The sequence below is a fragment of the Balaenoptera ricei genome, chromosome 3 (genome assembly GCF_028023285.1).
Source record: "Balaenoptera ricei isolate mBalRic1 chromosome 3, mBalRic1.hap2, whole genome shotgun sequence".
NCBI lineage: Eukaryota > Metazoa > Chordata > Mammalia > Artiodactyla > Balaenopteridae > Balaenoptera > Balaenoptera ricei.
Genome location: NC_082641.1, coordinates 33381049 through 33393750, shown reverse-complemented (window position 1 = coordinate 33393750; position 12702 = coordinate 33381049). Strand labels below are relative to the sequence as shown.

The window sequence follows — 12702 nt, the reverse complement described above, 5'->3', positions numbered from 1 at the left end:
AAAGGCCAATTTACACTTCTGAGAAAAAACTCGTTCCTTGGGTAATATCCATCTACAATTTCCCTTTACTACCATATTACTGTAAACAGGAGAGAGCTCAGGGCAGCTGTGTTGGAAGAATCTATTACTGCTGTGTTTTTATGAAAATCTAGCAGCTTCTCAATCCCCTTTATTTTAGCACCCCCCTATAACTTCCCACCCTCACACTCCTGCCACCTATCCCCACCCCTGCTCCTTCTCTGGACTCATTATTTTTCTTGGAGATATTCTTTGACATATCAGCCAACTACAGGAATTAGCCCTGATACACTACAGCCTGGAGAGGATTCACAGTTAATGTCAGAAGGACAATGTCAGAAATTGTCCAAGTTCACTCCAAGAGAACCAACTAGCTTCTAATAACAAACCGTCTCCAGAGAATGCGATGGTCTAAGTGTTTGAGCAAAAAACACAGGCCAAATTTCCCACCTCCTACACTCATTTTTCACTCCCAGATATAAGAATCAGTTTTTCCACACTCTTCTTACAGACTCTCATTCATTTTTGTACCCCTCAAATCTAACATAATGGTGCTGAGCAATGCTCAAAACAGAAGGTTTGCCAAATGAATGATTCATGAGAATTCAGGAATATTCCAGTGAGTTACATGTAAAGGTAAAGTAGATACGTAGATATCCAGTAACTTTCTGGTAATTCAACACATCGTTGTCGCATTACCTAGAGATTTCGTGTAAAGTGCTCATAATTGAAGCACTTGTAGGTCATATGTGACTTCTTGGTAGTGTTCTTCGTTGTACTTTGTGAATTCTAAAGCACAAAGTGTTGCTTTAACCCGTATGATTTATTAGTTTAATTAATAACGCATATAGCCTGTGGAAGCACTATTACTGTTTAGAGAGGTCAGCTATGAGGCTGCCGAGATACTGCCTGCACAGGGCTGTCTGAAGAAAGAGTATATGAATAAGTAAAGAAGACATTGAGAAACAGAGAAAGATGGAGAGCACTAAGCTGTCTACAGAACGGGCCTCAAAACAGGGGAGAGGAAAGAGGTCAAAGCACTGAAAATAACTTTCAAGGCATGGCTGATGTTTCCCTGGACCAGCATTGCTTTCCAGGGGGGTCTGATCTGCTAGACAGAACATAATGGCAAGATTCTAGGCTGGGGTGCTTTGTGAAGTCAGGTGACCAGTGATCAGTACCGTGATTCCAAGTGGTCCATCTGGCTTAAAGCTCAACTCCTATTAACAACTAAGGATGCACATGGGAAGTTGCAGAGATAAGAAAAATACATTGGTAAAAAATTGGGCAAGAATCCTGTTATGGGTTGGATTGTGTCCCTACCCTGTTCGTATATTGAAGTCCTACCCCCAGTATCTGAGAACGTGACCTTATTTGGAAATAGGGTCATTGTAGATGTAATTAGTTAAAATGAGGATGTACTGGAACAGGGTGGGCACCTAATCCAATATGACTGGTGTCCTTATGAAAAGGGGAAATTTGGACGCAGACACACACACACACACACACACACACACACAGGGAGAACACTACAGAAAGAGTGGAGTAGTATGGCAGAAGCCACAGAACACCAAAAATTGTCAGCAAGCTACCAGAAGCGAGGACAGAGGCATGGAACAGCCCTCACAGCCCTCAGAAGAAACCAATTCTACTGACACCTTGATCTCAGACTTCCAGCTCCAGAACTAGAAGACAATACATTTCTGTTGTTTGAAGCCACTGGTTTTGTGGTATATTGTTAGGGCAGCCCCAGGAAACTAATATAAACCCCCAGTCAAATCAACTGGCAAAGCTCCAGGGAGCTGGGGCACCAAGCAACACTTGGGACATAAGGTAGAAGGGCAGTCACGGGCACTAGGCAGATGTGGCAGAAGTAAGGAGGGGAAGGCTACAACTTGTCCATGCCGTCTCAGTCCCCACCCCACAAATCCCAGACACTGCAAAGAGAACAAGCCTGATCTCACACACTACCCACTGGGGGCCCAAGCCTCCCATTACACCCCAATGCTTTGGCCAGTCCAAGGTCTGAGTGGGTCGAGAACAAAAGGGCTGGAATTCCCTGTGCCTGTAGGGAAAGACAGCAAGCAGGCCCGGCTGATGCCTCATAGAGAGGCTGAATCAGAGGTCATTGCCAGCCAACTTGGAATTCGCAGTTCTTTTCCTGATACCCTCTTGCAACCATCCCACAATTTTTTTCTATGACACCTAACATCCCTTTGGTTCTTAAATGGGTTTGGGATTTAAATTTAAATCCCCAAAGCCATTTAAATGGCTTTGGGGATTTAAATCTTAGTTTTTACCTGCCAGTAGCCTAGGTTCCCCAAACATCTCTCTTATAAATGCCAACCCCAATATTTGTTTATAATACTTGAATTTCGTTTGGTTCTTAAATGGGCTTTGCTTTTTGGTTTAAGATCTGTGTATACCTGCCACTAGCTTAGACTAGCCAAATGTTCACCCTCTGTTCAGGATTACCCCATTTGCCTTCTGGGCTCCTTTCAGGGCTCCACCCTCCCATCTCTGGTTAGTGTATCCTTCTCTTTGACCTCCTGTAATGGACTAGTCACACCACCCAGAGACTATTTCTGCTAAGTTCCGTCCCGTGGGACAGGACACCTCCCAAACAGGCAGCCAACAGACAGATTGGGAAATCATATGAGCCAGAACAGCTGCTGTGGGAGATGCTAATAGTCCAACATGATGCGAGTACAGAAAATTACTGGCTGTCCAGGAGCAGAGAATTTTAGAAATGTACCTCCTACAACTCTTATTATACAGATCGGGAAACAGATCAGCAATTTCATCATACTCACGGAGCTGGCAATTCAAAGAGCCGGCGGTTTGCACTGTACCTGGTAGGGCTTGCTGTACTTGGGTGGGCAGCAGGTTCTACAGAAAGGAGCCAGCAGCAAAGGCTTGGACAGGAGTGGGAGAGTAAATGAAGACTCTGGGCACAGTTATGGGAATGGAACCAGCCAGAGAATGTGTTTACAGCAGAGACCTCAGCAAGATGTGCCCAAAGGGAGCTGAGGTGGGCAAGAGAAATACCCCAGAGCCACAGGATAGCTAAGATGGATAAGTGAGACTGCGCTCTTGAAATAGCTTGTGGCAGAGGGTAGAGTGATCGGAGAAGGAGCTTTAAAAGAAAGGTGAAAGTCTTACTGTACTGGGTAGAGACCATGTTAGAGAATTAATATATCAATTGTTCTCAGACTTTGGTGTGTAAGATACAGATATTCAGTCCTAAAGATACTGATCGGAGCCTTTGGAGTAAAGACCAGAAGTCTATGTTTTTTAACAGTACGCACGTCACCTCATGATTCTGAGACTCATTACTGCATGTGAATATGATAAAGACCCAGTTTGTCTTCCAGGCTTTTGCGGCCTACGTGTGGGTATGTGTTTGTGCTGCACTCAAGATGCTAGGGGAAGGGAGTATATGATTCTCAAAATAAAACCTTAAATTTGTAAAATTTAAAGGAAAAACATTCAAGGGATTATTATTTATTTATAGTAACAGCATGATGTATTTGCTAAAACATCACGAATACAGAATTAATATTGAATCAGAGTTTGAAGAAGGGGCTCGGGCTGCCAGCGACAGACAGACAAGGAAAGAGGACAACGACATGCTCGTTTCTTTGCTGCCGTGTGTGGAGTGAGAGCAGCTCTGTGATTTGATGGACTTCCTGTAATCCCAGATACTGACAGCGCCCAGCTTGTCAGCACCTGAGCCCTTTAAACAGCTCTATGAGCAGAGCTTCCAAAGAGAATAAAAAGGCAAGTTGTCCATGGCTGCCTACAACTGAAACCGGAGCTGGACAGACCCAGGCCAAGAGCGAACCTGACCCAGCCTGAGACGCGCACGTGAGCACACACACAGGCATGAAAAAGAAACCCACGCTGGCTTTTTTTAACCATCAAAGTGTAGGAGTCACATGGGTAATACCTTTGCAAACAGCTAGCACTTAGTCATTTTTCACAGCTGATGGAGTGTGTTTCCTTTAGCCTTTTGGATTACATTAAAAAAAAAAAAAAAAAAGAGCAACCACAGGGTCTGCACTGAAATCACCAGGGACGATGAACTGCATTGAATTCACCAGGGAATGCACCCTTCCCTCTTTATCTTCCTTTGCCCTGTGTATAGAAATACTTACATTTTTCCAAACAAGAAAGAATTTGAGACCCTGTGAAAATTTTATAAATTGTTCCTATGAATCACCCTCGAGTCACCCTCGAGGCCTCTCCATCCCATTCCAGTAAATGTTATTCCAGTTCATGACTGTGCTTGCTGGCTGCTGCGAGATCCCTGGGAGCGGCTTGGACCTGGCAAGATGGGTCCTCAGGGTAATGGCCTTCCCTGCATGCTGGAAAGAATCATTTTTAAGTTCAAGAACAAATATCGTCTTTTGCATTTCAGTTGTTGGGTTTTATTAACCAACTGTGTCTGCTGAAGACATCTTGACCTAAATACTAAAATGTCCATTTGAATCTGTTTCTGTATCTTAGTGATCGATTTTTTTCATATATTCATCGACAAGTTGATATTGAATACCTACCTTCTTCTCTGCATTGCACAAACATTATCTGGAATGAGCATTCTATAGGAAGTAAAATACTTATACAGAGCCAAAAATTCTTGGTTCATGTAAGATTAGATATATGATTAAGTGTCAAAATTATGTAGATGTTCAAATTCCAAGCAATATTCTCATTTGTAAGTGTATTAGGCACATAAGGTGTCACTATGTCAGAAATTGCCCAAAGTGGAGATTTTAAGCCCAGCTGTAAAATTAAGCTTTGGTTCACATGCCAGGGTTTCAGATGATGCTGGATTCTGTGAAGGGATATTAAGCAGTAAGTTTAACATGTAAGTAATTCTGACCCTGCTTTTTTAACGCACATGGATGGATTTTCATCTAAATCTGAAATTGTGGGTGTTCTATAAATGCATTTGTTGCTTCTCAATGTATATTCTGATCAATAGTTTTCTCATTTCATATCTATTGGGTGACCTTCTTGTGATAGAGGGAGAGAGGATGTTTCTAAGAAAAAAGGTCGACACTGAGTCCACTTGAGTAAGACTAATGATAATTTTGATATGATGAAATGTATTTACTTATTCATTTTTTAAAAAACAAATTACATGGCTGGATTTGCACAGGTTAAATTTAAACTGTTCATAGTGTAGACCTTTCCAGTCTCTCTGTGACTTAGCCATTATATATCTGTGTGTTATTTCAGGATTGCTTAGAAGTAGATGCCAAGACAGAATTAGATATGCAAGAGATTACTGGGGAAGGAAGCAGAAAAAGGCAAAGAGATCCTTGATATGGGGCTGCAGGTCTGCTACCAGTAGGAGGAGAGAGGAAAAGAAGGAGGGTTGGGTGGAAGAGTTGCAGATGGCAATGAAATTTCAAAAAGTTTTGGCCAGGCCAACGGGAATTCCTTGGGTCTGGTGGAAAGTCCTGCATCTCACAGCAATTGGCCTGTGTTATTCTCCCCCATCTCCAGCTCACACCCTGTGCTCAGTCATGGCTAGGAGCAGTCCTTGGGAAACATGACCACAGCACAGACACAGTGATGGATTCAGAGGGGTGGCAGCTGAGACCCTCTGTCAGTTATGCTTCCTACAGGAGTTGACTTGAACAACACATTCTAATGCCCAGCACTCTCCGTCAATAAAGGCCTCATCAAAGATGTGGAGAAATTGGAACACTTGTACACTATTGGTGGGAATATAAAATGGTTCAGCCACTATGGAAAACAATATGAAGCTTCCTCAAAAGATTTTAAATAGAACTACCGTATCATCCAGCAATTCCACTTCTGGGTATATATCCCAAAGAATTAAAAGCTGGATTTCAAAGAGATCTTTGCACACCTGTGTTCACTGCACATGAACCAAGTGGTGGTTATCTTCACAATAACCAAGAGTTGGAAGCAACCCAAGTGTCCGTCAGTGGATGAATGGATAAACAAAATGTGTTATATACGTACAATGGAATATTATTCAGCCTTTCAAAAAAAAGAAGGAAATTCTGACATAGGCTACAATGTGGATGAACCTTGAGGACATTATGTTAAGTGAAATAAGCCAGCCACAGAAAGACAAATACTGTATGATTCCATTATATGAGGTATCTAAAGTAGTCAAAATTTAAAAACAGAAAGTAACAGTGGTTGTCAGGGGCTGGAGGGAAAAGGAATGTGGAGTTGTTGTTTAAGGATATAGAGTTTCAGTTTTGCAAAATGAAAAAGTTCTAGAGATCTGTGGCACAACAATGTGAATATACATAACACTGCTGAACTGCACCCTTAAGGTGATTAAGATGGTGAATCTTATGTTTTTCTTAACCACAATTTAAAATTTTTGAATTAATAAAAGCATCATCATAACCAAAGTTTGTGGATCGCATTTGTTCACTCATTTATTGCACAAATATTTACTGAGACTTTACTATGTGTCAGGCACCATGTCCCATACTGTAGACTCTACAGGAAACAAGCAAAGTCTATACCCTCATGGAGTATATTGTAGAGTGTATTAATACCCTTGAAAATACTGCCTGATAATGAGGCTCTCCTTCGCTAGAGACATGTTGCCCACTGCTAATGGTTAAGAAAATGACTAATTTGGATCTTAATTGAAAGTGTCTATTTGGGGACTGAGTTTGTTGTCATTTACTTATTAGAATCTTCACACAACTATATAAAATGATCCTGCCTGTGTTCTCCTCTAATCTTTTAATTTTAATACATTGGATTGAACAATTACATAAGTCAGTATTTCTTAAATGTATTTGACCACACAACCATTCCAAATTCTGTGTGTTTGTGAATTTTCCCTTCAATAGTTGAGTGTGAAATCTAGAATAGGGGATGACAGAGACATACAGAATTGGGGGAATATAGTAGGGATGAGAAGAAGCCATCCTAGTTTTTTTTTTTTTCCCCCAATGTATATCCTGTTTCTACCTCAGTGCATGCTCATTCCCATGTATTACAAAGCCTGAAATTCCATCATTAAATATTAATCCCTTTGAGGTAAGGATTAGCCTCTCCAGGTTTTTCTCTTTATTTTCAAATTGCAAATGGTTTGAGAGAAATAATATATATATCATTAACACCTTTGTGTGGTTGAGGCTATCAGCCTACTTTTCCTGGATGAGGGGATAGAATGTCATATTGGGATTACAAGATGCCTGGAGGTGAGAGGGACTGAATTGATAAACTCTAAGTTTGTCTGTGGTCAAGACAGAGAATGTCAAAAAACACAAGTTGCAACACCATCAGTGAGATGGATGGTGATGGTAAACTGGTCTGCTGGATCCCAATAGGAGTGTTATCTCTGAACATATTCTGGCATTTTTCTTATTCTGTCATTGCAAAGGTATGCAAAAAAACTCAGATTTCAAACCAATATTGAATCTGCAGAACAGTAAAAAACTAGATAATGCTGACCTGTCAAGTGCAATAACTAGGGCAGTTTTCACTGATATTCACAACTTTCAGAGTTATCATCAAGTAAAATTGTTAAATAGATGAAAATGGGTTTGGATTGCCCTTATCTCTGCTTTTGGCACCCACCAATTCCCCTTTGTTCACCCAACTGAAGATCCTGTATCCTGAGCTCTATCCAAGCCTCCCTGACCAGTGTATCATGTTTGGGACCCTTTCCAACTTCATACATCATCATCATCATCATCATTGCCAGTATCTGTCTAGTGTTTTCTCTGTGCAGGCATATTACATGCATTATCACATTTAACACCCACAGCCCTATTAGGTGTCTAGGTTTTATTATCATCCACATTTAATGGATGGGTACATTGAGGCTCAGGAAGGTTAGGCAAGTTGCACAGGGTAAAGAGCTAGAATGCAGAAGAGCTGGGTTTCAGATCCAGACTTGTCTGGCCCATACACTTACCGCATACGTGATCAATTTTGGCTACCAGTTTAGGGGAGGTGGACACCAGGCACATCCCAAAATCTATCTAAGGAGAGGTTCCTCCCTGCGTACTACTCTGAATAGTTTATGTGCATACACACATTTGTGTACAAGCTGAAGACATGGCTTGCCCTTACTGGCCTGGGCCTCATAAATCTTGACACAAGGGTCTATTCCATAGCAATTAACGCTGGGCTATGCATTCCCATCCCAGGATCAGGAATCTATTTGGGTTTTCTATAATAGCTCAGGAATTCCAGCCCCTCCAAGTTTTTCTACTTCCATCTCCACCAGGTTTCTGAGTAAAAACTGCAATTTGTTATTCTCTTTCTTTAGGAGAGAGCATCGCAAATGGTAAAAGGTCTCTATCATGATTCCCTGGTTTTATTTGCAATCAGATGTGATCAGGCCACAGGAATGGCCTCTTGCGCATTTTACAATCTGGATAAGGATGGCCATGTCAAGCGCGTGATTAATTAAACGACAAGTAGATACTATTTGTGGTGCTTTAATCATTCAACATATATTCAATGAATGCCTTCTCTGCCAGGCACTGTGCTAGATTCTGGGCATAGAGTGAGCAAGGGAGACTTGTTTCTTGGCCTCACAGAGTCTACTATTTGGAATTCCAATACCCGATATGTGCTAATAATCACCATAATCTTTGAATACTTATGTACTCGGTACTTTACATAAATTAGCTCTAATCTTTACAACAACTGTGTGAAGTAAGAAGACAATAGCCCCACTTTACAGATAACTAAACTGAGGCTCAGAGAGGTTATGTAATTTGTTCACTGTCATGTGGCTAATAAGGACAAAAGCTGGAATCAAAACCAGCTGTTTTTGACTAGAAAGTCCATTCTCTCCTTCATATTATTAACTATAAAGTAGGAGTGAGGGAACCTCGACTCCAGTCCCAGCAGTGTCCCCATGCTGCCCCCTCTGTATTACAAGGTAGCTGTTTTAGGACCTAAGGAAACCCCTTTACCCCTTTATGTTTCATCTTTCTTAACTGTAAAATGGAAATGATAATTGCACTTTTAGAGGAATGCTTAAATGGTGAAAACATCTATAAATACTAAATATCATTATTAATTTAATAATGTGCTCCAATTTTATAATTCCCCCAAATTCCCAGTGAAGATGAATTCGTAGTCCTTTTGCATGCTAAGTGTGTGTGGAGTGAAGGCTCATACAGCCTCCTCCCACTCTAAGTGATGGTTCAAACAAAAATTGGAGTTGCCTTTGGCTTCTCATAAGGCAAACCTCAGCTTTCTGGAAAACTGTGCCAATGAGTATGATTCAGTTGAAAGTCAATTTGACTAAATTGGTGGTAAAATAAAAGTTCAGCCCATTTCAATAGAACACAGTAAAAAGAAAACATTGAAGTATATATAAAACAATGAACACTGCATCTGGAACACTGGATTTGCTGATTCAGTTGGATATTTATACGGTCCCAGTTTTCCTGGCACAGATCCAGTTTATGCTGTAACACTAATAGATTTCACTTTTAATTAATAATAGAATTATGAATTAACTAGCAGAGTCTCCACACCAAAAGAAACCAATCCCAAGTATAGTGATTTTGCTGAATGACACAGCAGAACTACACAGATTTTGCTTTAAAGACTAAAAAAACTATCTATATGATCAGAAGCCTAACGAAGTGACCTAGAAGCATCCGTCACTCCTCAATATTCTGTCCCTGGGGGCTATGGATAATTCCAGCAAGGACTGGCACAGGGTTAGAGGCCATTATTTTGGAATGTTAAAATTATGAAATCTTAAAGCACGGTACCTACCTTTAAGCCCAGAGTCTCCACTTCCCCCAGTTAGTTCAACAGTGTCAAACAAAGGTCAGAGAAGTTGTTTACATTGAAATAATCAGCACCCTTGTAAAAGACCATCTGCATCTCATGATGAATCATTTTCACCAGCTCCCAGATGAGTTCTTTTAGAAAACCTGTAGCGACATGTACCATCCTCTTCTCCTCTTAGAATAACCAGATTCAGAGACCATGTCACTAATATCTGGGTTCCTTAAAATTTGAAAGCCGGAAGGATACCTTTTAGTGAGCTAAAATACCTAGTTATTGGGGCCCTAGTAGCCTAAAGAGTTAATAAGGCAGTTCTCAAAGCGTGGTGCCCAGAATCACAGCAGCACCACCTAAAAACTTGCTAGGAATGCAAATTCTCAGGCTCTCTCCCAAACTCTCTGAATCAGTAGCTCTGTGGCTGAGCCCAGAAATCTGCATTTTAACAGACCCTCCAGGCAATTCTGCGGCAAGCCAAAGTCTGAGAATCACTGAGTTAATAATACAAGTTCCCATCATTTCTGATTTATTCTCAGGATGTAAAACTTTTAGCAGCTTAGCTCAGGAGCCATGAAGTAGAAAGTTCAGCAACTAACAGACAAAGTCGAGTTTGATAGCAGATTGACTTGCTTGATGGAATCTCTGTATGAAGTTTCAAAATATGGAAAATTGAGCTCTGAAATGTTATGATGTTGGTATTGGCAACCAGTACTGCTGAATTGCAGAGAAATACAGGATCCTCCTGCTGTTGCTTTTTCGCTGAATTCCTTTCTGGCCTCTTGGAAAGGTTCCCTTGAGGCATTTCTGAAAATATAAACCTCCCCATGTAAATGAGTTGTTTACCCTCCCGATCATTTGTTAGAAAGCATTGAATTTTGCTGAATCAGGAGAAATTGCTTTTGACAAGCATACACATAAAACAGTAAGTGATACTGAAAACACTTGGTGCAAGTCTCAAAACTTGGAACACTCTAGATTCTTAATAATGGCTCATGCCATTTGACAAATCTTTTCATGCAATCTTAAAGTCAGTCCAACCAACAGAATAACAAAAAGTGAATATTAACAGTTGAACACAAATGAGACCTTATCCTGGTAGAGAGGCAGAATGCAAGGCATATTAGAGACTGCAAAATGCTGGGGCTTTTAAATATAATAAGTTTAAGCTAGTCTGTCTCAATACTACTTAACTAGGAAGAGACAAAATCTATAGAGAGAAAAACTGGACTCAAGGAAGTGGACAGTTTTTTACTGCTCCAGGAATAGAGAGAAAAAAAAGAGTAAATTAAAAAAAAAAAAAGCAAACTACACTATTTAAAAAAAAAAGTTATCTTCCAAATGTAGTTGCATTTTAATCCTTTAGTAATTTTAATTTATGTATAATTTAGCTCACTTTTTATTTTTTAATTATGAAAGCATACTATTAAATGCCAGTATTAAATTCAAATATATTTAGAAGAGGAGAGAATAAAAGGTAAAATATGCCCCCCGCCCTGTTCATTTCTTCTTTTTTTTCTATCCATACTCTAAGACATTGCCACTGAAAACTGTTTGGTGTAAATATTTCCGGGCTTTTATATGTGCATGTCTTTAAATTTGAATCATATTTCTGCCTATTAGTCTTTTACTATATTACATGAAATTGGCTCAGTGAATAGTCACCAAATTTCGAGTATATACTTGAAGACATCTTAGATAAAATAAACAAAGAGCAGTTTCCAATATTACTCCACATTGAACATGAAAAGGGCAAATATTTGAATTCCATGTATTTTTATTTGGAATTAAGCTGCTTCTCATGTGAGCACTGATCTACAGCATAAGCCAAGATAAATTACAGCAGGTATTTGTTTAATTAATAATATTTAGGTGTCTCTTCAGAAAAAAATGGACACAATAGCTTTGTTTTATGTTTATTATGAAATAAGTCATTGTACAGATTGTCATGTATCATGAATTTTTTTCACTGTATTTAAGTAACTTTTTTTTTAAATTTTTTTAAATTTATGGCTGTGTTGGGTCTTCGTTTCTGTGCGAGGGCTTTCTCTAGTTGCGGCACGCGGGGGCCACTCTTCATCGCGGTGCGCGGGCCTCTCACTATTGCGGCCTCTCTTGTTGCAGAGCACAGGCTCCAGACACGCAGCCTCAGTAATTGTGGCTCACGGGCCCAGTTGCTCCGCGGCATGTGGGATCTTCCCAGACCAGGGCTCGAACCCGTGTTTCCTGCATTGGCAGGCAGATTCTCAACCACTGCACCACCAGGTAAGCCCTCACTGTATTTATTGCGCACAAGTTTGCACGTCAGTTTATACAGATTTTTACTTCATTCCTGTGGAAATGGGATAGCAGCCATTGTATAAACGAAGACTCTACCATGATTTATTAAGCCTCTCCCCATTGATAGGCCTTGGTTTTTTCCATATTTGCTACCATAAATGATCCATCTATAGCCATCCTTGTACATTAATTGTTGTGTACTTTTGTGAGCATTTTGGTAAAGTAGATTCATAGAGGTAGACTTTCTGAATAAAAAGCAAGGAACATTAGAGTTTTGTTTTGATAGGTACTGCCAAAGCACTCTTTTAAAAGGCAGCAGAGAATGAAAGCACCTATGTTCCCACAGTCACCAAATCTGAACTGTATCACTGCTAAAATACTTTTGTTCTAGTTAGAAAGGGGTATTTTGCTTCAAGATTCATTTCTTTGTTAGAAGATTTGAAAAGCCATTCTGTGGGTTGTCTTTTCACTTTCTTCATGGTGAAGCACAAAAGTTTTTAATTTTGAAGAAGTCTAATTTATCGTTTTCCTTTGTTGCTTTTGTTTTTTGTATCCTATCTAAGAAACCATTGCTTAATCCAAGATCAAAAAGATTTAGTCTATGTTTTCTTTAAAGAATTTTATGGTTTTAGTCTT

At 40.0% G+C, this 12702-nt stretch overlaps 1 protein-coding gene across 2 annotated transcripts in view; it reads left to right on the top strand.

Annotated features, from left to right (window-relative positions):
* The window catches only part of DAB2 (DAB adaptor protein 2), a 335672-nt gene that overhangs the window by 206750 nt on the left and 116220 nt on the right, over positions 1-12702 (top strand). The window contains exon 1 of one of the 2 annotated variants that reach the window (XM_059916289.1): positions 11965-12051. The exons of the other annotated variant lie outside the window; for it this stretch is intronic. The gene's annotated coding sequence lies outside the window, so the exon portion shown is untranslated. Of the gene's footprint in view, positions 1-11964; positions 12052-12702 lie in introns of those variants that run through there. 2 annotated transcript variants of the gene reach the window in all.